General features: G+C 34.5%; 1 long non-coding RNA gene across 1 annotated transcript in view; it reads left to right on the forward strand.

Annotated features, from left to right (window-relative positions):
• The window catches only part of LOC140697678 (uncharacterized), a 55,058-nt gene that overhangs the window by 1,862 nt on the left and 35,906 nt on the right, over positions 1–17,290 (forward strand). Inside the window, exon 2 of the long non-coding RNA XR_012074884.1 lies at positions 15,209–15,295. This is a non-coding gene — a long non-coding RNA (uncharacterized lncRNA). The remainder of the gene's footprint in view (positions 1–15,208; positions 15,296–17,290) is intronic.

Genomic DNA, 17,290 nt, shown 5'->3' on the forward strand with positions numbered 1-17,290 from the left:
ATGTGCCTGTTAGCCATCTGTATGTCATTTTTAGGAAAGTCTATTTAGGTCTTTCACCCATTTTTAAATTGGGCTGTCTACATTTTTGATACTAAGTTGTATGAGCTGTTATATATTTTGGATATTAACCCCTTGTTATATGATTTGAAAGAATTTTTTTTCCACTCAGTAGGTTCTTTTCATTGATGGTTTCCTTTGCTGTGCAAAAGCTTTTAAGTTTAATTTGGCCCCATTTGGTTTTTTTTGCTTTTATTTCTTTTGCCTTAGAAGATAGCAATATTTTTTTGACCTACAGTTTATATCAAAAAGTGTTTTTGCCTATGTTTTCTAGGAGTTTAATGGTTTCCGCTTTTATACTTAGGTCTCTAATCCATTTTGATGGTGTGAAGGAATGTTCTAATCTCACTGTCTTACATGTAGTGTCTAGTTTCCTCAGCACTTACCGAAGAGACTGTCTTTTATACATTGTCTATCTTGTTCCCTTTGCAGTTTTTCCTCTTTAAAATAAGTCTATAGTGACTTTTAATCTACAACTTTTAATTGTCTCGTAAGTTTTTAAGTATGTTTGAACTTTGAAATGTCTTTTAATGTAAAATTAAACTGTGCAAAAAGAGTTTCAAGCACATTCTGAGTATACCTGCTAGCCTTCTCTTGTATACTTAAGGCAGACATCATTTATCAGTCTTCAAACTATTTACAGATAAGTCTAGTCTTAGCCCTAGAATCCTTCATAAGATTCTCCAGGCTGCAACTATCAATTCTCAGGGATTGCTATAACAAAAAGAAATAATTTGACAAACCCAGTTTGAGGATCTCTGCTTAGGGCTGGAATATATTAATAAATATTAATCACTTAATAAAATACAACAAACCAATTATACAAAACTCACCTCAAAAAGAGGCATGTAGATTATTGTTGAGGCATTATTTTGTTGTGACATGAGAAATATTACTTCAAGCTTTTAGGGAATTATTTCTGAAAGAGTTGAAATTCCAAATGTTGTTAGAACTCAAGATGAACATAAGTGTTAGACTAGGATGATAGTAGGGCTAGTTTCTACTAGGGAAAGAACACCCTCACTTTCAGTATGAATAGGTTTTCTCCAAAAGACGTGATGAAATAGAAGTGAAGGCTGTTTGAACAGAGTATTAAAGGTCTTCAAGGGAGTGACAATTTTGACAATGTATAGCATGTCATGAAAACACAGTAAGGTCCAAAACAACTGGCTAAAATAAATTAATCCATGTGAGAATCAAAGGGAAAAAAAGCTCTTCAAAATAGAATGGTAACATTTGCTGCTTCCTCAGTGGCAGATGAAACTTTTGAATTTGACTAGAGATCCATGTAAACATACCAGTAGGATTTAGTCTGGATGGAAGATAAGACACTGTAGGTGTAACTATTGTACTGATTTATTTTCCAAGGAACAGGTTTCACAGGATATACCAATGTTGGGATATTTTTGGTGAACAGACCTATAACTGTAGATAATGAATCTCAAATGTGCTGAAGAATACAAGCTTCTTAGCTAGAGCTAGTGAGATAAACCCTAAAAACTAAGCTACTAGATTGAACCGAATCAGTTTTACGCTCATCACTCTGAACCCACAGCATCCTGGAGAGGAAAAGCAGGGCTTTAGGTGGCGGGGTCTGACAGATTTGGGGCCTGTAGGAGATGGAGATGCATGTTGAGTATACGAGTGAACACTGAGTATACAGCCACTGCTTCTCTGCTGGAGTCTTTGCTAATCACTACAGCTTGATGCCGGGTAAGATCTGCAGTATGATCACCGAGTTACCATTCAGGCCTTTGAATGTGCTCAGGATCACAAAGATTTATTGGACTGACTCTAAAGAGGCAAAATCACAGGAGTGGACTTTATAAATGTTATAGATACTCAAAATAACACTTGGTATTGAGAAACTTGACAATATGCTGGATGCTTCAATACCTTGGGGATTTGTAATGAATACTTGTATCATAGAACTTTAATGAAGCCCTTTGTGTGTTTTAAGAGGAATTATCATCTCCCTCCCTCTAAAACAGTGTAGCTCAGACTCAATTTAACTGGAGGAAATTTATTGGCACAATATGGGAACATTTTTAATTATGTCAGATTTAAAAACTGATAAACTCAACATATATGCATGACAAATCTTAAGTCAATTACGGAAATAATGTGATAAAAGATTGAGAAAATACTACAACAAATCACTTCCTGGTGAAATACTAATCCTTCCTTCTAAAACAAACACAGAGGCCCCTTATCACAAATGTTATTACATTAAAGGTCCTAGCCTAAGTGTTAATATAATAGAAGTAATAAACTATAATTACTGGAGAGAAAGCACTATTATCCACAAATTGATTACATATGTATACTTTTTTAATTGCACTAAAACATTAGAATACAGAAAATTAGTAATTTTGCTGGGTACAAGGTCAATATACAAAGTAAACTGTGGAGCTATATATCAATAGCAAACAGAAAAACAATTGTTAAATGTTCCATTTACAGTAGGAATATGTGATGGACTGAACTGAATTTCCCCTACCTCTGAAAGCCAACAGACATACTTAGATCACTGTGGGAGGCAGAATTCTTGGTGACTCACACCCATAAACAATCATCTTCCCTTGAGTGGGTTCAGACCTGTGAATACATGAGAAATCATTCCCATGATTACATCACAAAAGTGAAAGGATTTTATAGATGTAAATAATGTGACTTGGCATTAAATCCAGATGACTTGGAATTGATCAAACGGAGATTATCCAGGATAGATCTAACCTAATCAGATGAATTTTTAAAAAGAGGGCTTGGTCCTTCCTTGAAGCCCTGAAGTGCTCTTCTATTGGCCTTGAAGCATACAGCCATGTTATGAACAGCCTATGGGGAAAGGCAGCCTCTAGGAGCTGAGGCCCTCAGTCCTAAAACTAAGAAACTAAGTTCTGCCAGCAATCTTAAACTTGAAAGAGAAGCTCAAGCTCCATATAAGAGGTCAGCCTGGCCCACTATCTTGATTGCAGCCTTGGAGGCTATGAGCAGAGGGCCCAGCTTAGGTATATGCAGATTCCTGACCCACAGAAACTGAGATAATCTTTAAGCCATTACATTTGTGTCATTTTTTTAATGGAAAAATAGAAAAAAAAGGAATACAATCTCTTATGCAGGGAATGGAAGAATCCTTCTTTACATTAAGGAAAATGCTTGAAAAATCAAGGCATACTAACCTTGGAAAGTCCACAATGAAACAGCTCCCTCACTGAACAAATGACCCATGGTGATGCCCAGTAGCTGGCATTCCATCTGCGTGTAGAAAGCATCCAGCCAGTTTGCCAGTGCCTCACTCCAGAATGTAAATGGACAGACCCTGAAACTTGGAGGATCTAGTCTTACAAGCTTAAGTTTTAAAGAAAAGAAATGCCCTTTATGAGAGCTTGTTTGGAGGTTCTAGCAGGGGAGCGCAGCTACTCGTATACCCTTGACCGAGAAGAACGGTCCTCCTCTATCGGGGATGGTCGTCCTCTTCGACCGAGCGCGCAGCTTCGGGAGGGACGCACATGGAGCGGTGAGGGAGGAAGGGGACACCCGCCTACCCAGCCAGATCAGCCGAATCAACCCTGGCGATCAATGGGGTGACAGATGTCGCAGCCAGATCGCCCTCACATCCAAGAAATGCCCTTTAATTTGTGAAAAATTGAGTTAAATGATACTAGTGCTTGGGAAGATGAACAATAGTTTAAAAAAACCTAACAATTAAGTACATTGGAAAGCAAATTCCAGAGGAAGGTAAAATAACTTTAGTATGCTACTTAGCTAAACAAACTGACTAAACATATTCCTGAGTGGGGGAGATGTAATTTTGGTATACTAATTGGCTCAGCTTTAAACTGTATCTACATTTATAGTGTAATAACAGAACACTGAGTATTGATTTAATAAATAGCTTTATAAGACTAGTCAGAAGCTGTGAGGAGAATAACAGTATAAGGGAACTGGACACTGCAATAAAATGTGTTACACTGTCAAAACTGAATGAATCAAGAGCTCTCAGAATAAGCATACTATTTGGAATAGCAAGTATATAGCATAAATTTATGCTGGAAGAGGTTGATCTGAGGACAAATATTAGAGTTAGGGGATGGAACAGGGCATTACTGTTATTACTTGCATTCGTTTAGCACTATTTAGCTTTTGAAAATATGTGCAAACATCACTTTGGTAAAAATAAAAATTAGATTTACAGTGTTTGATAGTATAAGTATGATCTCTTTATCTAAAGTAAATGATGTGTTTTTCTCAATGTTAATACTCATTGCAGCACACTAAGTGGTCCCTAGAGGCCTGAAAGAGTAATGTACCTCTCTAAGCATCTGAAGAGCAGAGACGACTAGGTCTCTAGGGAGCTTCTGGTCTATGAGGCAGAAGGAAAGACTACTAAATAAAAATGGAAAGAGTTTGCGTGCTCTTTGGGAGACTACTAAAATTACATAATCGACTGATCAGGTTAGAACTTGTTTGGAAATTAAGATTTCTGCAAGAAAGACTCAAAGAGAAGAATTATGTTTAGCCACAGATAGTATTGGGGTTTTTCCTGAGCCTTTGAATATAGCCTTTTATTATCTCTGCCGAAACTTCTGAAAAGTTATAAGGTAAAGACATTTGTAAATGGATCAGAATTAGAATAAAAAACAAAGAAAATCCAAGAGATTCATGGACAGAAAAAAAGATATATCCCATTATTGTTATATAGGGCATGTAAAATTTATAGGCAATCTCATTAAGTTAATCTACTTAAAGACACTAGGAACTACAATTAAAATCAAAGGCATTTCCAAAGAAAAAGATACTTTTACTATTTGACAGGGACAAACAGAAAAGTCACACAAAGTTATGGGACGAATCTGACCTGTTTCCTTGAAAAATCAGAAGACTGACAAAATTTTAATACTCTATTTTCTGAAAGTAAGAAATGTCCTACACAGACCAGAGTTTTATTCTCTTTGTATTTAATTTGCTTCATCGTTAGGTTAAAGCCACTTAGTCTTCGTCATTTAAAATAATTCAGTTCTTAAGCAAATAGAAACACAATCTGACTGGTTTTGACAATAAGCTCTTAGAGCAGAAAGCCTTCTTATACTGGATGAGCTAGGGATGAGAAAGATAAGGACTCTAGTCAAATATGGTAGGTCTGTACCTCCCAACCCTGCTCTACCTCTAAACCAGGGGTTACTAAACAAAGTACATATTAGAGAGTCTAATGAATTAGGTTTCTAGATAACACATTCGATTTCTTGAAAAAATACTCAACAAGATCTGTCAAGCTGATTCCTCTTTATAAAACTCAGGTTTAAAGAAGTTAAGTAATGTTATACTTTATTTGCTTGCATAAAATATTAGAACTACTAACAAAAATATAATAAAAGTAAAAACATTAATTTAGGATTAATTAAAAGAGTAATTAGTTAACACATTACTTAGAAGAATGCTGGATCACAAATGGAGGTCACAGTATCTGCTATGGACTAAACGTTTGTGTACCCTCAAACTTCAAATGATGAATCCCTAATTCACAATGTGAGTTTTGGAGGTGGGCTTTTAGGAGGTAAAGAAGAGTTAGATTTGGTCATGAGAGCATGACCCTAACAATGGGATTAATGCCCTTAAGAAAAGAGAGACACAAGATCTGTCTCTCCCCTTTTCTCTTCTCCCTGTTTGTCTCCTCCACTCCCCCTCTGTCTCTCTTCCTCACCCCAACTCTGTCTCCTCCCTTCTCTCCCCATTCTCTTCCCCTCTCCATGAGCATGCACCAAGGAAAGTTCTAATGCACACACAGCAAGAAGGAAGCCATCTACAAGCCAGGGAAGAGGCTGTCACTGACACCAAATCTGCTGGTACCTTATTTTTTGCTTTAATTGAAGTATAGTTGATTTGCAATAATATGTTAGTTTCAGGTACATAGCAAAGTAATTCAGTTTTATATACATATATTTCCAAGTTATTTTCCATTACATATTGTTACAACATATTGAGTAGTTACCTGTGTTATACAGCAAATTTTTGATTACCTATTTTATGCATAGTTTGTATCTGTTAATCTAATACTCCTACTAATTTATCCTGCTTCCTTTCCCCTTTAATAAACGTAAGTTTGTTTTCTATGTCTGTGAGTCCATTTCTCTTCTGTATACACATTCACTTGTATTATTTTTTAGATTCCACTTCTAAGTGATATCATATAATTCCTTCTCTGTCTGACTTTTTCATATAGTATGATTTTCTCTGGGTCAATCCATGTTATTGCAAATGGCAATATTTTTATGGCTGAGTAACATTCCATTATATATATACATACCACATCTTATACCAGTCATTTGTTGATGGGCACTTGGGTAGTTTTCATGTCTTGGCTATTGTAAATAATGCTGCTATGAACATTGGGGTGCATTCATCTTTTTGAACTAGAGTTTTGTTTTCTCTGGAATATATGCCAGGAGTGGGATGGCTGAATCATATGGTAGCTCTATTTTTTGTAAGGAACTTCCACACTGTTTTCCAGTGGCTGCACCAATTTATAATCCCACCAACAGTGTAGGAGGGTTCCCTTTTCTCTACACCCTCTCCAGCATTTACTATTCATAAACTTTTTGATGATAGCTATCTGACAGGTATGAGGTGAGACCTCTTTGTGATACATCTCTGATAATCAGCACTGTTGGGCATTTTTTTATATGCCTGTTGTCCATCTTTGTCGTCTTTGAAGAAATGTCTATTTAGGTCTTGTGCCCATTTCTATATCTTTTGATACAGAGTTGCATAAGCCATTATATATTTGGATAGTAACCCCTTGTCAGTTGCATCATTTGCAAATATATTTTTCAGTTCTGTAGGTCATCTTTTCATTTTGCTTATGGTTTCCTTTGCTGAGCAAAAGCTTTTAAGTTTGATTAGGTCCCATTTGTTTACATTTGCTTTTATTTATTTTGCTTTGAGAGACTTATCTAAGAAAACATTACTATGATTTATGTCTGAGAATGGTTTGTCTATGTTCTCTTTTAAGAGTTTTATGGTGTCATGTCTTATATTTAGGTCTTTAAATTTTTTTTAGTTTATTTTTTATATATGATGTGAAGAAGTGTTCTTTCTAATTTCATTGATTTTCATGTAGCTGTCCAGCTTTCCCAACACTGCTTGGTGAAGAAACTGTTCTCTCCATTGTATATTCTTGCCTCCTTCATTATACCTTAACTGTAGGTATGTGGGCTTATTTCTGGGCTCTCTATTCTATTCCATTGATCTATATGTCTATGTTGCGCACCACACTTCCATCACTATAGCATTGTAGTATTGCCTGAACTGTGGGAGGGTTATGCCTGCAGCTTTGTTCTGTTTCTTCAGGGTTGCTTTTGCAATTGTGGGTCTTTTTGTGACTCCATATAAATCCTGGGATTATTTGTTGCAGTTGTGTGAAAAATGTTATGGGTAATTTGATAGGAATCACAATAAATCTATAGATTGCTTGGGGTAATGTGGCTATTTTAATAGTATTCTTCCAATCAAAGAGCATGGGATACCATTCCATTTCTTTGAATCATCTTCAATTTTATTTATCAGTGTTTTATAGTTTTTAATGTATAAGTAAGTAAACTCATTAAGTTTATTCCTAGATACTTTATTTTTTGATGCAATTTTAAAAGGAATTGTTTTTTATTTACTCTTTCTGATATTTCATTGTTAGTGTAAAGAAATACTACAGATTTTTGTACATTAATCTTGTGCCCTGCTCCCTTGCTAAATTCATTTATTCTAATAGTTTTTGTGTGAAGTTTTTAGAGTTCTCTATTTAGAGTACCATATAATCTGCATATAATCACAATATTAATTTTTCCCTTCCAATTTGGCTACTTTTTATTTTTCTTGTCTGGCTGCTGTAGCTAGAACTTCTAATACCATGTTGAACACAAGTGGTGCGAGTGAGCATCCTTATTTACCTTTTTCTGATCTTAGGAAAAAGGCTTTCAGTTTCTCTCCACTGTGTATAATGTTAGCCCTCGGTTTGTTATATATGGGCTTTTCCCTCTATACACACTTTATTGAGAGTTTTTATTGTGAATAAATGTTGCATTTTATCAAATGTTTATTCTGCATCTTTGAGATGATCATATGGTTTTTGTCTTGTCTCTTGACAATATGGTGATTTTGTGTATGCTAAACCAGCTATGTGACACTGGAATGAAACCAACTCGATCATGGACTATGATCCTTTTTCTGTATTGTTTGGTTCAGTTTGCTAATACTTAGTTGAAGACTTCTACATCTACATTCATCAAAGATATTGGCCAGTAATTTTCTCTTTTCTGTAGTGTCTTTGTATCAGGTATCAGGGTGATGGTGGCTCCATAGATTGACTCTGGGAGTGTTACCGCCTCTTCAGTCTTTTGGAACAGTTTGAAAAGGATTGGTAAAAGTTTGTATATTTGGTAGAATTCCTCACTGAAGCCATCTCATCCTGAACTTTTGTTTGCATGGACAAACAAAAGTCCCTAACAATTTTTTTTTTTAATTTTAATTACAGATTTTTTCACATCTAGTAATCAGTCTGTTCAAGTTATTTGTTCTGGACTCAGTTTTGGAAGGCTGTATGTTTCTAGAAATTTCATTAATTCTTCATTGTCCAATTTTTGGGCACATAACTATTCATAGTATTTTCTTATTTTTTGCATTGGTTGTTATTTCTCTCTCATTTCTTATTTTGTTTGAGTCCTCTCCCTTTCCTTCTTGACAAGCCTGGCTAGAGGTTAGTCAACTTCCCTTATCTTTTCAAAAAACTAACTCTTGGTTTTATTGATCTTTTCTATTTTTTATCTATTTTATTTATTTCCTTCCTTCTGTTGACTTTGGGCTTTGTTTCTGTTAGTTTTTTAGGTGATATGTTAGGTGGTTTGTTTGAGATTTTTCTTATTTCTTGAAGACCACCTGTATTGCTATAAACTTCAAGACTGTTTTTGCTGTATCCCGTGTATTTTGTAAGGTTGTGCTGTTACTGTCGTTTGTCTCTAGGTATTTTCTAATTTCCTCTTTGATTTCATTGTTGACCTACTGGTTTTGAGTAGCATGTTGTTCAGTCTCCACTCATTTTTTTAAATTTTTCTTTCTGTGGTTGATTTCTAGTTTCATACTAATGTTGAGTCTTCTTTTGTGTCTTAGTATATGGTTGAACCCAGAGACTGTTCCATGAGTGTTTGAAAAGAATGTGTATTCTGTATTTTTTGGATGTAGTGTCCTGCTGATATCAGTTAAGTCCAACTGTTCTACTGTGTCATTTAGGATCTCTGTTGCCTTATTCATTTTTCTGTCTGGAAGATCTGTCCTTTGATGTGAGAGGTGTATTAAAGTCTCTTCCTACAATTGTATTCTGTCAGTTTCTCCCTTTGTTAGTGTCTGTTTTATATATTTAGGTCCTCTTACATTGGGTACATATATGTTAGTAAGTGCAATATCCTCTTCTTGTATTGTTCTCTTTATCATTATATAGTGTCCTTCGTCTTTCTTTATGGGCTTTATTTTAAAGTCTATTTTGTCTGATAGGAATATCGGTACCTCAGCTTTCTTGCTTTCATTTGTATGAAATATCTTTTTCCTTCCCCTCATTTAAAATCTATGTATGTCTTCCACCCTAAAGTGGGTCTCCTGTAGGCAGCATATTGTAGGTTTCTGTTTTTTATCCAGTCTGCCACTGTCTTTTGATTGGCACATTTTGTCCAGTAACATTTAAAGTAATTATTGTTAAATATGTATTTATTGCCATCGAAACCTTGTTTTCCAGCAGATTTTGTAGTTCCTTGTTCCTTCTTTTTTCCTTTTGTGGTTTGATGGTTTTCTTTTGAATTATACTTAAGTTTGTTTTCAGTTTTGTAAATCCTAGTGCATGTTTTTGATTTGTGGTTAGCTTGGTTTTCAAGTGTGTTAACGCATAACTGTATCTACTTGCTTTAGACTGACAGTCATATAAGTTCAAACACATACATTTTTTTACTCCCCTCCCACAAATTTTGTGATTCCAATGTCCTATTCTACATCTTTATGTTTACCCTTTTTCTGTTAATTGTAGTTATAATCACTTTGACAAAGTTCTTTGGATTGTTTTTTAATCTATGTGCTGGCTTATTTAATAACCTTCAATCCTTTTATATATTTGCCTTTCCTACTGTGATTTTCCCTTTCCTATAGATTCTTGATTATTTTCTATTTAGAGAAAACCTTTCAATATTTCTTTTAGGTTAGGCTTAGTATTGTTGTACTTTATTGTTTTTTCTTGTCTGAGAAATGCTTTCTCTTCACCTATTCTAAATGAAAATCTTGCTGAGTAGAGTATCCTAAATTGCAGATTTTCCCTTTCAGGAATTGGAATTTATTTTGCCATTGCCTTCTGGCCTGCAGTTTCTGTGGAGAAATCAGCTGATAGCCTTATGGAGGTTCCCCTGTTACTGACCCTTTTGTTTTTCTCTTACCGCCTTTAGAATTCTCTTACTTTCTCTATCATTAACATTTGCTATTTTAATTATATGTCTTGGTGTGGGTCTGTTTGGGTTCATCTTCTTTGGGACCCTCAGTGCTTCCTGAACCTAGATACGTTTTTTTCTCTAGATTTGGGAAGTTTTCAGCCATAATTACTTGAAATACATTTTTGATCCTGTTCTCTCTTTTCTCTCCTTCTGGAACCCCTATTACATATAGGTTGTCACACTTTATATTTTCCCATATATATATCACATGTTGCTTTCATTTTTTTTCATTCATCTGTGTGCTGTTCAAGTGGCACTTTATTCTTTAACTTTCCAATCTCCAGAACTATGAGTAACAAATTTCCATTGTTTATGCTACACATAACCCAGAGATGACTAAGACAGTTATCTTACACGATTATTTTAAACTCTGCCTTGGAACTTCCTCACAGTGTAATGATTCAGTTACATGAATGATACATTCTGATGTCAAAGAAAAACTGCACCAGATGCAGTTAAACAGGTAAGGAAGACTTTACTTAGAACTACTGCACTAGGGAGAGGGAGTGAGCTCAACTCTGTTGAAACAAAAAGCAAGACAACTTTTAAGTGTTGGGCTGAGGTAGTGGAAAAGTATTGGAGACCATGGGATGATTGGTCAGTGTGATTGGACTACCTGCATTTGCTAACTGATGCTTAATGAAGTTAGGTGCCTACCCTCCTACAGAGACTGACACTATGTTCTTGATAACTTCAAATATTTGACATTCCAAAGGGATGTCTCCCAGGTTTTTGAGATTTTCTTGGGTTATAAAACTGGCAAGAGGCCCCTTATATAGCAAAGGGCAGAGAAACAATTTGTAACTGAAAGTATTCTAAAGTAAGTGCTATAAGAAAAGTGAGATTGGGGCATAAGTCCCTTAGGAGCAATCCTGTCTAAAGTTTAGTCAAGCTGAGGGGAACTTTAAGGCTATCTTGGTCACCATGAACACTAATGACATAATTATTCTTCGTGGGTAAAATGTTTATACCAGTGTCCATTTTAAAAGAAATTTCTCACATGTAGTTTAATGAAGAGTCAATGTCATTCATGAAAAGGACATACTTATTTTGGAGCCAGAATTGTATGTGAATAAGAAAGTCAATAATTAACCTTTAATCCTACATTATTGAACTATTATAGTCTTTACTGGCAGAATTATGAACTTCCAAAAACAAATTAGAAACTACTAAAATTAGTAAGAAATAAGCGGACTATCTTTTTGATTTGGAGAATCGTTTACCCAAATAATAAGAATAATGCCATAGCATCTTTTCATTGTAGGTCAGTTTTTTATTACTGTCTTGTTAATAATACAAGGAAAGACATATCCAGTTCCAAAGCCACTAGTTTCCTATCATTTTTTTAAATGACTAGAATAGTATTACCTTATAAATGAATTACAATGTATCTAGAAATGTCTTAGGACTCTTAATATGTAAGACTTTCAAATAATTTAAAAATAAGTATTCTGCTCTACTACTATTACTCTAAGAGTACAGATAATTTCCCAAGCAATTCTGCACATACATTTACTATTTTGATCTTCATAGTAGCACTTAAAGTGAACAGGGCATGTATCACATGTATCACATCCATCTTACTGTTACACAAACAGGATTCAGAGAAATAAAAGATTACTTTGGCTATTAAACTTGAAGAGGCAAGATATAAAACAATAGAAAGAGTGCCTAAAACAAATAATGCTAATGTACAATTTAGGAAGAAAGGGATGGATATTAGCTTATGTGTAATTCTGATTGGTTCACATCAGGTGAAGTTTTGAGCATCACCAATCTTCTGGTTTCAACCAGTATGGGGTCTACATGCTTGAAGCTAGTAGTTTCCATCTAGTGAGTGTCTGCTTCCTGTAAAAAAACAACTTAGGAATGTGTGTCAGACATTTATATCTTTTAGGGAACTGGGAGTTTGGTGATTCTGGCATGTGGCTAATTGACAGTCTAAACTGTTACCAGTTTCCTAGCCCAATAAGTATTGTTTCCACAGCTTCACCTCTCAAAATCATTAACTCTTGAGCCAGCCTTTTGAGACTCAGAGAAGGCCTGGAAGACTAAAGCAAAAACTTTTCCCTTCAAAGGACAGAGACAAAGGGGCTTGTATAAGGTTTCAATTCCCCCTTTCCTTTGCTTTTCTCAATCTTGAAGGGAACAGGTTTGTGACAAGAAAGGGAATGTAATTTTGGATAAAGTTAACCATAAACTCAGCAGAGGGATTCAGTTTTAGCGAGACTGGGTTTCAGTTACAAATAAAAACTAAGAATGTCTAATCAGAGGTGATCAAGACATTAATAATAAAGTTAGCAAAGGATACAGGTCATTTAGAATAAGATTTCACTAGGCAGAGATGGATTAGTGGCATTTCATGTGCCACAAGTATAGATGTAGACATGGGAAAAGTAAAGGTTAACTGAAGAAGATGAAAACAAGGGAACGTGATATATTTTAGAATACACAGATAAATGTATTAGAATCAAGCATAAGTAAAGTAGGGGGAAACAAACACACCTATGTATATATACACAATCTAGCGAATGTCATAAACAGTTGATTGGATTTACAGAACAGAGGAACAGAAAATAAGGGCACCCAAAAAAAGAATACATATTTGGAGAAAGATACAGAAAATAGAGTAAAGGAAAGAAATTTGGTTCTAAGCTAAAGGACTCAAGATTTAGTTAAAGCAAAGATTAATCTTTGTCAGATGTAAATGTCTTTGTCCTAGAATTCAGACAGGCACTTGATAATATTTTCTCTTTTATTCCCACTTACTTTCATCAGTATATATTTTAAAACTTAAGTCATGGATCTCATTAGCCATTCAAATTTAACTTTCTCAAATATTAAGTTCCTTGTTGAAACTACATATAATAAATCAGGAAAAAAGTAATCTCACACCAAAATCAACTGACTTCTTAAATTCACCAAATTAAAAATCTATCCTCCAAAGCAAACAGTATATAGTAAAGAATTCTTTCAAATTTAACACAGAATAGGCAGTAACTTAAAACTTGAAATAATGTTTCCTCTAAAACTGATCATTGGGAGGCCATTTGATTTTGAATAACTCATTTACTTTTTATTTTTTATTTTGAGACAGTTTTGAAATTTATAAAGGAGTTATAAATCTAGCACAGAGAATTCTGGTTTATCTTGGTCAGCACTTTAGAGATGTTTTTCCATCTTCTGGCTTGCATGGTTTATGACAAGAAGTCTGCTGCAATTCCTATTTTTGTTCCTCTGTAACATGTCTTTCTCTGCCCTCAAGAGTTTATCTTTGCCTTTTGTTTTCAGCAATTTCTATGATACACTTAAGTTTTTATTTCATCATTTATTGGTGCTCTTTAATTTGATCTGTGATATGAGTGTTAACATATTTGGAAAATTATTCATCATTAATTCTGTAAATATTTCATCTGTCCTGTTTTTATGAATTTTAATTAGATATATCTTGATAGTCTTGGGTGCACCGAGTTTTTTGTTTTTAACTTCTTTCTCTTTGCATTTCAATTTTGGAAAATTTCTATTGACTTATCTTCAAGTTTTCTCATTCATTCTTTAGTTATATTGAATCTATTAATAAGTGAGCCCACCAGAAGTATTCTTTGTGGCATTTTTCATTTCATTCTTCCCTGCAAGTTCGACTTCCATCGCTCAACTGATCTTTCGTATTGCTCACCATTTTCTTTAGAGTCTTTAACATTTTAAACATTTATTTTAAGTTCTGTGTCAGCTACTTCCAACAGATGTGTAATATCTGAGTCTGGTTCTGGTAACTGCTTTGTCTTTTGGGAATGTGTCTCTTGCCTTTTGTGTGCCTTATAATTTTTCTGCTGAAAACCAGATATATTGAGTATAAGTAGCCAATATGTTGGTATATAGTTATTAAGCCTAGAAATAGTAACATGTCTCCTTCTGCCATAACTTTCATATGAGGATTTGATTTAATTTTGTTAATATGGTCATGCTTAGCGCACCACAGGTTTGTAACTCTTCAGGCAACACATTTTGTCAAGACAGGGCTAGTACTGCAAAGGGGTTTTGTTTGTATTGTTATTTTTGTCCCTTTGATGTTTGTTCCACCCTTGGCTTTAGGTATTTCCTCTGCACTACATCTCAGAGAGGGTTTCTTCTTTTCTTGATACCTCCCCTGTACCTTTCTTAACAATATTTTGCTGCTGTTACTCAGATTTGTCAGCCTGAGGGGGAAGGATGGGTTATTAGGGAGACCTTCTCTGTCAATATTTATTGAGGCTCAATTTCTGGAGGGCACCATGTCCCTTGTCTCAAAATGTGGCTTCCTCAGTGTTCTTGGCCCTCTCCCTGCTGTAGTTCTAGGCCTAGCATATGTTCTGGCCTCTACCTCAGGAATAGCTATTTTTTGTTTCCTTCCACATGCTCTAATAGGTTTTTACTAGGAAGAGTGACAGTGTTTTCTGTCACTGCCCTGTAGATAGGCTTCTTCCACAAGTAAGACAAGGAAGAAGTATCCTGTGGAGTTTCTCCCACTGTAGCTGCTTTCCCACTCGAATAAATCCATACCACACAGACACTTAAACCTAAAACTGTCTCTAGTGTTCAATGTGATGACAGTGCCGCCTCCAATTTCTACAGCATCCTGGGTTTATAATCTCTTGCAGGGCATAACTGACCTCCACCAGTTCATCAGCTGTGCTTTATGAATTCCTCTTCCTGGCATCTAACTGCATCTATCCCAGGGATCTCAGGTAAGGCTAAGTTTGTTTCACTTCTTTTTGGACGTAAATTTCTGTTTAGGCTTTGCACCAGTTGGTTGCTATGCTCTTCTGTTTCTGATTTGAGAAACCTCTTGAATTTATAATTTGCCCAGTGTTTCTTATTCCTTCATACAAGATGGAAAAACACAACTCATCAGTTCAGAGGACTAGGTATAATAAAGTGTGAATAATCAAGGAAGATCTCTAGTCCTAAAAGATTTTACCAACTACTGAGGAGTTAATTTTAGCATACTTACAAAATACATATAAAAATTGACTGTTGTTATTAAACAGTATTAAAAACAAATTTTTTCAGTAAATTGAGTTCTGAAAATATTTGAGAAATTAAAATAGGATTGAGACCCATGAAATAAAAAAGAAATAGTCCTGGTCCAACAGAGAGGTATTTGCTTTTTTACTTTAATTCTACTTAAATTATTTTTCTTAATGAGTTATTATCAAAGATACAAAATAAGTATGCTTTACCTTTAAGCACTACACATGGATGTCTATAGTGGATTCATGTTTACCTGTTTTATCTTCAAATTTTGCTAGGAAAATAGTTTATAAAAGAACAGAAATCTCAGGATTTTGACCCTACATACTTATACAGCTCTAATGATCAGTAATCTTTTTATTCAATCTTATAAATGCTAGTTGTAGATAAATCCAAATATAATTTCAACAAAGTCTCCAAGAATATAGCCTCTAATGCACATTTGTTAATCTGAAATAACTTTTACATAAATATAAATAGGGTTTTCATTTCCCATGATCACCCATAAGACTTTAATTGGTATATATACCCACTGATGTTTTATTAATAAAATGATAAAGTTTAAAACTACAAATAAACACAGCATTAGAATATGTAACACTGAAAGACTATTACCATCCTTAGTTTCATAATATTAAATAAAGAACATTTTATATGGCTTCCATATCATTTTTTGAATATTTCTGGGTTTGGACTTACAAACTCAAACTCCAAAATAGCATTAAGAGCAATTATCTTGGGTCCAGGTCACAGAGACAAGGTATTCCTTTTCCAAACTCTCCTACCATGGATTCACAAATTATTTTAAGTTACTATATAATTTACCATAAAAGTCAGTAGCTTAAAATGTAAGTGGTAGGAAGAAAAAAATGCACATTATAAAGAAAAATGGGCGCTTGTATGTAGGTAGAAGAAGTCATACAATTTTAAGTGTGAATGGCTGAGACAATATTAATCAAAACGGAAATTGGAATAGGACAGTGTTACTTAAAAAAATTGAATTAGATGATGAAAGGAGATGTACAGGTTGATGTCTAATAGTTCTTAAGTTTAAGTTCAAAGTATAAAAAAGAATTCTGAAAATTAGTAAATCATCTATCAGATTAATTTTAGAAGTCACAGAGTGGCTTCTTGAGTTTTTCCTGAGAAGAGTGTATGCAGAGAGAAGAGAGGAAAGAATATTCATAGAATTGTAAGAGAAGGGCAAGCTGTAGAAAATTGGAAAAACAAGAGAATTTACAAATTCTTTCTAAATAAGAGAGTAAAGATTTGTAAGAAAAGATGAGTGATCACCAGAGACAAATTATATGGAAAAGACATTTATTTTACTGGATGTTTCAAGATAAGAAACACATAGTGGAAAGTTACCACATATACTCAAACACACAGCAATCCTATAATAATGCAAACAGAAGTAAATGAGGTCTTCTTGTAATTTATTGCAACCAATATCAATATTATGTTTGTGCCGGTCACTTTGATAGGGTTTTGTCTGTCTCTATCACCATTACCTATCTTGCCTTAGAGGAATGGAGATTTAATAAGAGAAAGATATGTGAATAAGCAAATCTAGCAGTAGAAAATATGTGAGTCAAAAGTAGGATACTTCAGAAATCAGAAATGACTGAAACAGGAGTCTGTTGTAAATGGATGTTACTCTGGGGAAATTTCCCATCAATTCAGAAAGTCTCACTTAACATTCAAGGTTA

The sequence above is a fragment of the Vicugna pacos genome, chromosome 8, assembly GCF_048564905.1.
Source record: "Vicugna pacos chromosome 8, VicPac4, whole genome shotgun sequence".
Taxonomy (NCBI): Eukaryota; Metazoa; Chordata; class Mammalia; order Artiodactyla; family Camelidae; genus Vicugna; species Vicugna pacos.